This window comes from Drosophila ananassae, chromosome 3L, assembly GCF_017639315.1.
Source record: "Drosophila ananassae strain 14024-0371.13 chromosome 3L, ASM1763931v2, whole genome shotgun sequence".
NCBI classification, from domain to species: Eukaryota; Metazoa; Arthropoda; class Insecta; order Diptera; family Drosophilidae; genus Drosophila; species Drosophila ananassae.
Window position 1 is genome coordinate 21,176,269 of NC_057929.1, and position 14,054 is coordinate 21,190,322.

Genomic DNA, 14,054 nt, shown 5'->3' on the forward strand with positions numbered 1-14,054 from the left:
CAAATTTTAATCTTTCTGCGCTCTTTATCTTAAAGCGGACGGACGTGTTTTTTTTTTGCGCACTCCGTTTTTATAAAATCTCTAATTAGATAACTTTAAACATTCGGTGTTTATTTCTATTTACATTTTATAAAATTTTGTATTTTATAGATCCGTATCGCTTCGCGTGTGTGGTGATATATTTTTAGGTAAAATAATAAATTGATTAATTTCTTTCCAAACATAGCCCTGCTCTGCTTCTTCATCTTTTACGGTGTTGCTTCTATTCTCGCTCAATAGAGATTCTCTATTCTCTATAGTCTATTCTTTGCATTTTACAAACTCACACTAACCGCTCTCTTTAATCTCCCCTTTTCGTTTCCCTAGTACAGTGGTCCAAGATTCCTCAAAAATAAAAAAAAATTATGTTAATAAATTAATTATTTAATTTACAATAATTTTTCATAAATTAATTATTTAATTTTTAATAATTATGGAATTTAAACTTGCCTGTGCGTTGAAGTCTTGTAATAATGCTAAGGATTCACGGCCTCAGTTTCGCACGCTATTACGTAGGTCTGGTCCCACTTTGACTGTGACGGTTGTCGTGCTGTTCAGGACGAAATGAGATCGTTCATGAGGCAGACTAAAAGTGGATTCAAGGAGTTGAGCAGTTGGTTTTCGTCAAATCAATGACCAACTCTGTGAGCTCGATACACAGTTTAGTAGTCTTCAACTACTAAATGAGTCTCCAAAGCGTAAGAAATCACCAAAGCGTTTTAGTGATGTACTTGTGGCCAATAATCCTCAGCCTACTTAGCCGGCAATTATGCAGCAGCTTATATCTCTGGTCACCCAAGGGCCGGACCTGAGAAAAATTCGGCTTCCGAATATCTCCGAATTAATGAGCAATTGTCCGATATGTTCTCTGTGGCACCGCTTCAAGTGATCCCAGACCCAATAACTCAAACCCCCGTAGCAGTCACCAAATAGGGTAATCAGCCGTCTGGACCTCCCATACATACTGATGCCGCAGTGTTAGGTATGGCGGCACCAAAACCTTTCCAGGTGATTCCACCATAGAAACACATTTTTGTTTCCCGGCTTGCCCCTGATACTTCTGAGATTGATATGTCGTGTGCCCTTGCAGATGTTCAAAACGATTTTTTTTGCCAGGTTTTGGCCAGAGAACATTTTTGTCCAAGAACATCAGCTAAGTACGGCGAAGAAAAAAATAACTAACCCAAAGTGTAAAACTCCCATATTTTACGGCCACTGACCAACCTTTCACCTCAGCTTCAAAAAACTAATGTCTTCACTAACACTTACCTATCAGAATACTAGAGGGTTACGTAGTAAACTTCTCAAACTGTATTCTGATAGTTCTTCCTTTGCATCTCACATTATAGTCTTTACATAAACTTGGTTAAAGCCGGAGATTTTAAGCTCCAAAAGTAGTACTTTTCCAAGTAGATACACCACTATTAGATGTGATAGAACTCTGCGAAGGGGAGGAAAATTCGCTTCTGAAGAGGTAAAATCACAAGAGTTTGGTGACATTGAATTTTTATGCATCAAAATCACTTTGTCCGGTTAATCGTTGTATGTTACCTGTTCTTACATACCACCTTCGGCCGAACCGCCAACATACTGGCAACATTTGTCCGTTATTCGTTTGGTTTTCGATCGTCTGTCTGATGGTAACCAGCTGATAGCTCTGGGTAACTTTAATATTCATAATAATATTGAAAATTCACCGTCTTTACAGCTTAACTCCCACCACGACTTCCCTGCCGGCATGTTCGACATGTCACTCGGGCAAATTAACCACGTTAGAAATTCTTCAGGTCGGCTGTTGGATTATGTTTCCTTTCTGATCCTGATGGAATGACTCTTTCCAGAACTTTGCCCCTTTCTAACATTGAGGATCCATATCATCCCACTCTTGAGGTTTTAATCGAAAACAATAGCTTAATTAACCATAAGTCAACACTTAAATCTTATAAAGTTCTTTTCTTCCGTAAGGGTGACTTTATGAAATTAAATGAGTTAATTTCGGAATTTGATTGGTGTGATTTACTGGCATGCAAGGATATAAACATTGCGTTACGCTTGCGTGCCATGGAACTATCCGTCCGCTTCAATGAATCTGCCTTGGTATACAAGGCACCTTTTAAATTTAAAGAATAGTATGAGTAGGCTTTTAAATAAACATAGATTATCTGGCTGTACAGTTAGTTATTCAAGATACTTACGAGCATAACGGAGAATGTTATAGGAGTTATGTTCTCCGCTACCGGATTCAGTTTACTCAGGATCCGAAGCAGTTTTATAACTTTGTAAGCGCTAATCGCAAACATGTATCTTTTCCTTCTCTGCTTACGTTTGAGAACTCATATACGAACACTGATCAGAAAATGGCCGATCTCTTTGCACGGTTTTTTCAAACAACGTATTCACATAGCAGCAGTTCAGCTCAGCCTTACACTTATAATATCCAATCAGCCAACCTTATATTTTGTCCATCTTTTGATCAAAGTGATATGTTATCGGATCTTCTTAAGGTCAAGCCCGTGTATTCGACAGGCTCAGATGGAGTACCAGGCTGTGTTCTAAAGAACTGCGCCGAGGCACTGTGAAAACTTCTCCTTAAACTCTAATCTACCTCAGGAGACTTAGATCTTTTCGCCCATCTTACATAGTTGCTCAGCATAAAAAAAAGTCTCACGCCGACAATTATAGACTTCTTATCAAGCAACTCAATTTATCAGCAACTCCAATTCTTTTTGTAAATCTATTCACTCCCCAATTGCAACACCTTTATAGTTCAATAATATCACCTTGCCGAAATGGCTTACAAACAGACGTCCTTTACACTGACTTCAGTCAAGCATTTGACTCTGTTAACCATTCGCTTCTTTTAAGGAAACTCTGCCTTTTGGAATTTCGAACTGATCTCCTGATATGAATTTCGATCTTATTATTATCTGTTCCTTGCGGTTAGGCCGGGTCATAAATGGTGTGCCTCAAGGAAGTCATATTGGACCTTTACTTTTTACATTTTTTGTTAACTACTTGCTCTTTACTAAACTAATTGAATTATACTGTTAGGAGATTAGAAGAACTGAGTGAAAGACCCCCGTGGGTAAGTCTAACATTTCAGCGAGAAGGTTTCTGTTGAGCGATCAGCGTTTTGATAGCGACCGAATTAATAAGATGAGATTCAATTTTTTGTATTCAATTTATTGAGAGCTAATTCCGTGCAATAAATAAATAGCGGCCCGTCAATAAAAAAAACCCAAAATATAACAAGAAGAAGAACCGCTTTGGCGCAGAAGCTCTTCCAAAGCTCCCAAAGGGGCATGCGCTACAAAATGACAACAAAGTGCATGCGAATCTGGGATACAAAAGAGAAGATTAAATACCGCTGCAGATAAACAAATTATCAATATTCTAATTAGCCTATCTGGTGGCTGCTTAGCCCAACAGATTCCTTGGAGGAATTAGGATTATAGACTGAAGGAACCCCCGTGCGTAAGTCCGACAGTATCAAGTGCGAGATTTAGATCGAGTGTGCAAGGATCTGCGATCCGTGGCTCAGGGACCCCCTGTGGGTAAGTTCTGTACGCGAGTCATCAAACGAGTAAAATTCAAGGAGCAAGTGGGAAAAGGATCAAGGATCCGCGGCGAAACTGAAGCCCAAGGGTAAATCAAGTCTGGTTGGGTTATTCCCGGACACGACAGGTATCCTGGTGTCATAGCGATAGCGACGGATCGCCCTGGCGTACGCCTTGTCGATTCCTGACCGGTAAGACCAGGTGTGATCCTGTAAAGCGAGGGGTAGCCAGCTCGGGAACTCAAGCCTATCAGTGAAACCAAATAGGCACACCCCGGGAAAGTCAAGAGAATCCTGGTCCAGGCGCTGTGGGGTAGGTAGGCCCTTCGTGCCCTGGTCCGGCCGCCAGGCACCAAGAAGCGTATCCTGCCCGGCGCATGCCTGGGATGTGAGCCTATTGGTCTGCTAACACGGATTAGGTGCCGGCCACGGCGAAAGGGCATTCCAGTGAGCTAAGGATACCAAAGATCCACGGCGCCCATAAAAATGAAGCAGCGACAGGAGCGGCGATAGGATTAGCGACAGGAACAGCGACAGGAACAGCGACAGGATCAGCGACAGGAGCAGCGAAAGGATCAGCGACAGGAGCAGCAATAGGAGCGGCGACGACGAAAGGAGTAGCGGCGGCGACAAAAACAGCGACAGCGGCAGGAGAGGTCAGCACAGGGCCCGCAACTGAAGCAGTCCAAGCGGAGGAAACCGTGAGCCGATTCGGCGCCAGGAACCAAGACCACACGTCCTACTGGGAACAAGCTTTGGGTGTGTGTGTGTATTGGCCCCAACCCAAAACTGTGATCGGGGAACGACGGGAGGACGAGCGGTCGATCGGCTGAGCCGGCTGAGCAGTGAGGTTCACCCTTTTGTATCTTTATCCAAATAAAGGGGATATTTATAAAACGAAGTACCCTGTGTTATTTCTGGGCTCGGGCACTCATGTTGAATCTATAAATTCGGTGGAACGATCCCCCAAACTCTATGAGCTAGCCGCGGCATTTGTTGCGAGCAACAGTTAGCAAAAACAGTTCGTTACAATACGAGCAAATAAATTTGGCACACTCAGTCCTATTAAATTTGCTACCTAAAATTACTGACCATAAACATAGTTAATAAAGAAAATGGTGCGCTTGGTCTTATTAAAAGATGATCAAAAGAATTATATGACCACTACTTATAAAAAAGCTTATACACATATTTGGTACATCTGATGCTTGTGTATGGATCGTGTTTCTTGAGTCCTCAACACGAAATACACCGAAGTCACATTGATAAGGTGAATATAGTGGCTTAGTGGTACGGTGGTTGAAAGCGACGCGATGAGAATAGCAGAATTTATTGACAAGACAAATGAAAAATAAAAATTGTTAAGTTACCGAGCGTTTTCGGGTAGCTGCAATTAATGTTCAGATTTCCAGTTTTTTTTTTAAATACAAATTCTGTTCAATTTAAATATAAGCGTAATTTATTTGATCAGACTTGAGTCTAGTTTGTGGGATATATCTGAAGGATATCCAGTAGAACGTTAAGGGTGTTTTTTGCAATAAATGATTGCCACCCAGATTTTCTGGCGGCTGCTTGACTCAACATACTCCCCCCGTCGGATAATGAGCTTTCAACCACATTTGAAGGGGCAGCAATGATTTGCTGACAGCCGCGCCACCCGACACATTCCGTCATCTCCGACGACCAGGGGCCACTTCATTGGCGCTAAAGTTTCACTCTTCACCCATCATTCACGCCAACAACTCAGTTCCAGTCAGCTCTAGCTTCGGCACAGTTAACTTCTTAAGAGGCGATACCCCAGACTTCTTTTTTTTTTTTCATACTTTTATCTTTTATTTGTTGGATCTTTTCTTATTAAGAGACTAACAACAATTTAAAAAATCTTAATCTAATACATAATTAGTTTATCTTTGTAAACATCTATACTATGGGGCCTCCGATGTCAACGGGCTGGAAGGTCATTTCTTCTTAATCGGGATTGTTGACTAACTTGGTTTAGCGATCTGGCTAGAGGATTTTGACGTCTATATTGCTACTGTTTGCATTGCCCCAAAGTTCGGAGCCATACTTCCAGATAGGCTTTATGACTGAATTGTAGAGTAGTACTTTATATTCCAGTCGAAGTGGGGAACGAGGATTGATAAGCCAGTGCAGTCCTCTGGATTTCTATTAGTGCAAGGTGAGAGGAGAGGCTTCTGGATGCCTCCAGCGGGCATATAGATCTCTTTAGTATGGCTGTATCGTCGGCAAATGTTGACATAGTTAGACGCAGGTCTGTTGGGATATCTGCTGTATATAGAAGATATAGGGTGGGGCCGAGGACGCTTCCTTGGGATACGCCCGCCTTAATTTCGAACTCTTCTGTTGTTTTACAGTGATTACTCGATTAAACAGGTATGTTTTGAGCAGCTCATGACAGTTTTGTGGGAGTAATAGTTTTATTTTATACATAAGTCCTTGCAGCCAGACTCGATCAAATGCCTGGGATATGTCCAGAAATAAAGCAGAACAGTATTCTCGCTGTTCATAGGCGGTTCGAATTTCAGATGTGATACGGTTGACCTGCTCTATGGTGCCATGCTTTTCTCGGAAGCCAAATTGATGTTCAGGGATTATATTATTCGAAGTCATATGAGGCGTGATACGGAGCAGTAGAAGTTTCTCAAAAAGCTTTGATAAGCATGAAAGTAGACTTATTGGTCTATATGAAGAGGCCAAAGCTTTGTCTTTCCCTGGTTTCGGTATCATTATTATAATGGATTTTTTCCATTGTTGGGGGAAGTGGCCAAGCTTTGTAATAGAGTTAAATAGAATTTTTATATAATTGATAGAGCACGCAGGGAGCTTCATAATCATTTTCGGCGCAATGAGGTCATACCCTGGAGACTTATTTGGCTTGAGGTGCTCTTTGATGACCTTAGTGATTTCAGTTGTTTGAAATTCTATAGCTGGAATTTGATCGGAATTGGTAGCTCTGGAAGAATGAAAGGAGAGGCTGCTTGATTTGGAGTTAAAACTTTACAAAGGTGACTTGCGAAGACGCTTGCTTTTTCTTCATCGCTGCGCGCCCAAGATCCATCTGGTTTTCGAAGGGGCATATCTGTTTCTATGGGCGGCTTTAAGTTAGGATGGGCTTTCCATAGAGGACCCCTGGTACTTTTTGAGGAAAGCTGTTCTATGTATGATTTTTAAGCAAGTTCCTCTCTACTCCGTAGAACCTTTGTGAGCCTTCGTGTCGCTGTTTTTAGCCTTTCCCTTGAAGAAGGGGATCTGTGAGCCTACGTAATGAACATTCACGGCGGAGCTGCCGCTTTTCTCGGACTAGATTTTCTATATAGGAATTTGTGGCGGAGTATGGAGGTTTTTCTGTGGTCGCAGGAGTCGAGAGCTTTGCTGCTGAGGTCATCATATCTTCCAGGTGGCTGACTGCATCTTGAATGTCCTTGCTACAGTTAATTGACGGTCTTATGTTTATGTGAAAGCTTATGTACTTTTTGTACCTAAGCCAGTTTGTCCTTTTTGATGTGAGATAAATTTGATTATTTTGTAATTCGGCATGTTGAAATAGATGAAGAAGGACAACTGAATGGTCAGACGATAGGTCATCCAAAGGTTCGGGTCGAATGATGCTGCGTGGAATTTTTCTAGTGATCGCAAAGTCAATTAGGTCTGGATTCTTCCGTGGGTCCGCTGGCCAGTATGTAGGCTTTTCCCGTGATAAAAAGTATAGTCTATTTCCTGGCTGTATCAAAGCGTTGTATAGTTGTCTACCCTTTGGGTTGGTTAGGCGAGAACCCCAGTGTGGGTGCTTGGCATTGTAGTCGCCGCCTGCTATAAAGCTCGTATTGAAGTTGACTGCAAGGAATTTGTAGCAACTCGTTGAAGGGAATGGTGTTTTATGCGCTGCTTTATGAGGATCCCAGTTCCTCCATGAGCCTTCCCATCTGGATGATTTGTTGCATGAAATATATATCCCGTCAGAGAGAAGTTGTTTTTGTTCGTTAGATGAGTTTCGGAGAGGAGCATAATATCGATATTATTATCATCAAGAAATGTCTTAAGTTCATTTTTGCGCTTTGAAATGCCGTTAGCATTCCATAGACAGATTCTCAAATAAGCCATTTAATTGGATTTTTGTTTGACTAAAAGCTCCATTAGTCGATTTTGGTTTCGCATGAGCTCCTGCATGTTATTTTGCATTGTTACCATTAGACTTATAAGTGTGGACAACATTCCTTCGATACCCTTTATTTCGGGGGTTGCAGATTCTTGGCCTACTCTTTCCCTCGTAGTACCCGTAGGCGGAGGTGGATATCCTATAGTTTCAGGTTCCAGTGGTGCTGAACCTACGCTATTTAATAGTCCTGGCCATCGTAGAGCGCTAGAGAAAGAAACTCCAGGTGTAGTCAAAGATGCCGTGGTGGTTTGGTGGTTAGTGTGATTGGCAAACGAACGTTGTTGTAAGGGTTTTTTTTTATATTCATACGATATAATTGTATTTTTTTGTATTCATACGATATTCATACCCTGTAATTGGCAGTATGATTTCCACCGCAGTTGCCACATTTCTTAGAGTTATGGTCGGTTTTGTTTATGGTACAGAAGGCAGTGTCATGGAGGCCGCCACAAGCCACACAGACTGCACTTTGAGTGTCCATATTCTTGGCAGTTTGAACACTGTAGAGGTTGGTTGCGCTTATGAGGTTCCTCTACCGTAATTCTTCTATGCAGAAGATACTGTAGTTTGTATATGGGATGAATCATATTTTTAGGAGTTGTTTTCGTTTCAGGTTGCAGCTCAACTTTGAACATAGGCTGGGGGACTTTTTGTCTGTTGATGATATTAATGGCTCCCTTAACTTTAAAACCTGCGCTTGAAAGGGCTTCGATGATTTCTTTTATTGGTACCGACGATTCAATACCCTTTGTTGTATAGGTATTTCGTGGCTAAGCGATGATTTTCCTCCTACACGGACTTGGAGCTTGTTCTCCCGTATATTGCCCTTGGTCAGTGGCATTATATGAAAATTGTTATTTCCAATTAGCTTAGCGAGACAGTTTACCATATCGCTGCAGTTTTGATCACGTATGTAAATGGGTGGGGCTTTTGCTTGGCTTTGGGAACTTCCGTATTCTCTTCATTATTACTGTCTTCGCTTAATAAAGAAAATCTGTTTTCAGACAGAGAATTAATCGGTTCGTCTTGATTGTTGACTTTCATTGCTTTTGCAGCGTTAGCATTTTTTTTCGGCTGGGGACTGAGCTTTCGTTTTACTTGGATATATCGGTCAATGCCCGTTTGGATTGTTGCTCGGGGGGGCTGAGAGACGGCTACCCAGACTTCGCACATAGGAGTCGGCTCTCAGCCCCAGGTGACTTGGAAACTATATAGACTCATGCTCTTTAGGCTTCAATACTGGCATCACTGAAGCCATGAATGAGCCACGAGTAATCCAGAAGTAAGCGCCAGCCGAGGAAATCCTGTACTTTGGATGTGATTGGAGCTTCAGCAGATCTCCTGCCGCTGGGTGTAAAATACCTAAGGAAAGCTTTAATCCCAAAAAAGATTTTTGCCTTAGCAAAACTGAAGCATCGTTCGCACAGATAGATACGACGCCGGCTTTGTTCCATACCTAACAGTGTCCAATTAATATATTTGAAGCTCCTCCAAAGGAAAAACCTTAGGTTGGATGACCAGCCCAGCCGTTAAGATGTCATTCAAAAAAGAACCGGAGGTGGTACCACCGGAACTATCAAACACCACCCTAAGTTTCGACGTGGTGCTGTCTTTTAGCACACAGTGATGTGGCAGAAAATATTTGCAATCTCGATACAACTCCGGCGGAACCAGGGAAATATGAACTAAGTTAAGATACTCCTTTATAAAGAACGAATACTGAGTGCTCAGTTAGGGCTGATGAGACAGTTTTCTCTAGATCGACTGGAAACGTCGAGTACGAGTCACCCAATAAGCCGGAGATATATTTAAATGACAACCTGACTGTATAGGCACAACCTTCTAACCGCACGACGTTTTAAACAAAGTGACTCTCAAAATCCAGTTCTTCCTTTGACGCCTTCACAATCGGCCTCCACAAACAACCCAACCGAGCCCAGTTTTTTGGATTGAGGGCAATCCAGGAGACAGATGAATTTTCCCCACACAAAGCATCTCGTAAAATAATCCAGCTCCAACAAACAAATCAGCTGGCTGAGGCTGGTGAAAATGAGGATCCCCTAGCTTTACATTGGCGGGAATTTTTTAAGAGCTGACGTCCAATGCAAAATTGGGCTGAAGGTCAGTGATGTTGAAGGCAACGCTCGCAGTTACTTGCGCCGACTAGTGAGATCTTTGGGATTGAAAGCTGACTTACACAGAAAACCCATCTGTAGGGAACCCTGCGTCACCTATACCGGATACAGACACCGGAGACCTTATCTTCCGCAGCTGCAGCTGGTTCGCCAGCCTTGAAGTGACTTTGTGTACCTGCGAGCCAAAATCGAGCAGCGTTGCCGAGCGGGCAATAGAACTACGGAACGGTTCCTAATATTGGCAGTGGCTATCTGCCGCTAATCTTAGCGACGAAAGAATTGACGCAGCGGAAACCTAATGGCCTTTCAGGCGTAGGGGTGTTGGCCTTGAATACCAGCTGGCGAATTACCACCAAAATGCAGCAGACTAAGATGCCTGCGACCACACGCACGGAATCTTGAAGCATTGCAATGCCGAGATAGGTGACCAAATTCAAGGCACTTACGGCATAAATCCAGTAACTTCTCTTAAACGATCCTCAGGCGACAAGCTTAAAAACAATGGGCAAGGGTTTATTATGTGAGAATGTCCATCACAGATCATGCATGCGGAAGAGTTTGTAATCAAAAATACTAAGTTACCTGGATGAAAGGGTCTACGTCGTCCTACCGCAAGGTTTGGTGCATATGAGGTCGTCGGAAAATCCTTCTTGCTCTTTAAAGTCCGGCATTTCTGCTCAAGCAACCTTTCCATGGAATCCGAGCCAGCTGGCATTTCCTTTCACTTAGACTGCGTGACATCATCAACCTTCTGCAACATCACTTGAATTATGAGGCAGCTAGCATAATTTTTGTTCGTGAGCTCCAACGATCGAACAGTCTCCAAGGCAGATTCACGAAGGCAGGACCGCCGTTGTACCGTTGTAACCGTTGTAGCTTCTCGACCCGACTTATGAATGGGTTCGTGTCCACCATGGTTGAGAATAGTGACCGAAATTCAAGCCACTTCGAATAACCTCTAATAAAAATGGAAAGTGGCCGTGGCGGCAAAGCCTGGAAAGTTCTGCCGAACTACGCATCAAAATTGGTGGAAGAAGTAGCGTTGATCAGCGTCGAACTCGCCGGCGATAAACTGAATCGCCGCTGGTCCAGGATTAATCGTATCTCCCTCGCCGCATCGTTGAAGTTGATGCGCAGATCGCTCTTGAGTTCCGCATCATTCAACTCGGACAGCTCCTTGTGCGTGCTCTTTAAGTCAGCGACGATACCTTCCGATTCGCCGAGCCGCACCCTTATCATCGAGGACTGCAATCCTTGAAGATCATCAAAAATTACAACTGCACTCTGACTCAAAAATACATTCCTTCCAGGAAAGGCACACGAAAAAAACGGAATTCCTTTTCGCAACAAAGAATTTATTTTAGTTCGTTTATTTATTGTCAGCTTACGACTCACTTTGCAACTGCTATATAAAGGAGTAATATATGTATGAGGGATTTTAGCACTCCGCAAACAATGGATGTGCCTACGTATGTATGTCAACAGATGTTAATATTGCGCACACAAATCACAAACCGAAGAATGTTTTTTTAGTCTATATTATATTTTAAGCCGCGCAGATCAAATTTTCAATGGAAAATAATTCAACAAATTACTTCCCCCAGGTCGGGGTTCACCAAATGTTAAGTTACCAATCCAAGTTTTCGGGAGATTTTATTAATGTTCAAAATCCAGTCAACATTAGCATACCCATACATTCATACCAACTCCCACACATTTTTAGTGTGCGCCGACACGGCCATCCTGACCATTACACGACCTCGTGAAATTTTTCCAAAAATGCTTTGTTACCATTCAATCAACTTATAACAGTTTATTCAAATATAACTTCTCATTTTTCATCTAACGTTGTAATTTTCATTACAAATTACATCTTCATATTTCTGTGTTTTCTTTCTTAACTAATACAAATTCTTTTCTTTGACATAGCTAATTTTTACATTATCATTAACCATTCAGTTTTTACACTATATTATCTAATGCGCCACACGCCATGATCAAAGAAATTGTTTTGCACTTCTGCTTACATTATTTTTAAAAATTTCATTATTAGCCCTTAAGGCAACCTGTACATGATTCCATGTCTCTTTACATGATTTCATTACTGTCTCTTTCAACAGTGTCTTTTTCATTAATGTCTCTTTCAACAGTTTCTATTTAAATTTTTTCATTACTGTTTCTTTTAACAGTTTCTGTTTAAATTTTTTCATTACTGCCTCTTTTAACAGTTTCTGTTTCAATTTCATTATTTAAATCCCTACAACAACTATCAAATTCAACTGGTATTTGTCCATCTGGCCTATTTCTTATGTCATCATGAGCATATTTATATTTTCGATTATTTGTCAAAGACCTGAGCATATATCTATCCCCCTCTAACAATTCAGTTATTTGAAAAGACCTTAGGACTTAACTTTGTTTGATGCCTCTCTTCATTTTTTAACAATACGAAATCTTCAACCTTGCATCCAACAACTTTATCCTTGTTTTTATCAAATTGCTCCTTGTTATATGCTGCAACAGCAAAAATATTTTGACCTACTCGTGCTCTCACTTCTGCCAAGTTGACCTCTTCCACCACATCCCAGGGTGGAAGCAATCCCAACGGGTGGGCCACTTTACCGATAAACAATTCTAAATGGCTTGGGCCCTTTGGGCCTTTGTCACTCGACTAACCGTACAGTTTAAAGCTAATTGAACTTCTCCTAAGGCATCTTGCCAAGATCGATTGCTAGTTTCAACGGCAGTTATGAAGTTCTTTAAGGTGCTCATAATGAGTTCAACTTGTCAATTTGCTCTACTTGCACCTGTCGCAATCATATGCAATTTAATTTTTTTTTTGTGAACAAAACTCACTAAATCTTGTGCTGGCTCATGCGGTTTGGTACTCCAAACAGAGAAATAGCCGACGTGACAGCATTTATGAAATTTTCAGCATTAATTTTAAGCGTGTGGGTTAAATAAACAAATTTAGTAAATGCATCCACCTGGACAACGATATAGTCTTTTTAATCAGACTTGCCACTCAACTGAATGTGAATCGTGTGCCAAGGTGTATTTACTTTTGGTATTGGATGAAGACTTACTTGAACTTAACCAGAAGAAGACTAAAATTTTACACGTAATACAGTTATCAACGAACTTCCGAATGTACTTGGACATGTTATCGAACCAGTAATAGTCATAGGCATTATCTAAGGTCTTCTCCAATCCCAAATGCATGATGGACTCATGGATCTGATATATTACGGACCATCTAAATGATCGAAGAACAATTGATAAAGATCGAGTTCTACCATTTCGCTGAATTTTTCGATATAATATTCCTGCTCTCAACTCGTAAGGTTTAGCAATGTCCTCAGCAAGAGAATTTTCTTTAAATTTATTTACTTCAGAATCAGAATTTAATTTCAGAATCTTTACGCTGTTCGGTTAAAAGCCAATTGTCTGAAATTTCTGCCCGATTACCTCGTTTTTCTAGGATTTTGCAAGTCAACTCTGCTGAAGGCAGATTTCTTGAAAAGAAGTCAACATGAGACATTCGTTTACCTTCTTTATATTGTATGTCAAAAGTAAAACACTGTAAATACGCCCACCATCTTTGCACTCTGGGCATAGATCCAGTTTAGTGCTTGATGCTTTAAGTGAGTTACTATCAGTGAAGACAACAAAATTTCTACCCCATAAATAATGGCGAAATGTTTTATAGACAAAACAGCAAGAGTTTCTAATTTATAGGAATGATACCGTGATTCAGCAGGAGAAGCAGCCTTACTAAAATATTCAATGACATGAGACATGTTGTTGATTTTGTGTAACAAGATTGCACCGTATCCCTTAGAACTTGCATCGGTATGCAACTCAATAGGATGGTTCGGATCAAAAATGACTAAGACTGGCTTTTGTGTAAGAATATAAACATCTTTCTGTCTAATTTCTTCATGTTCCGATTTCCAAACAAAATCATTCTTCTCCGAAGTAAAAAGGTACAACGGTTTCATAAAACAGGAAAATCATTGCATAAATTGCCTGAAATAAGACGCTAATCCAATAAATTGGCGTAAAGCCGAAACTGATTGAGGAGATGGCAAGGTAGTTAACGCTGTAACTTTAAGCGAATTCGGACGGATTTCACTTGCACTCACTT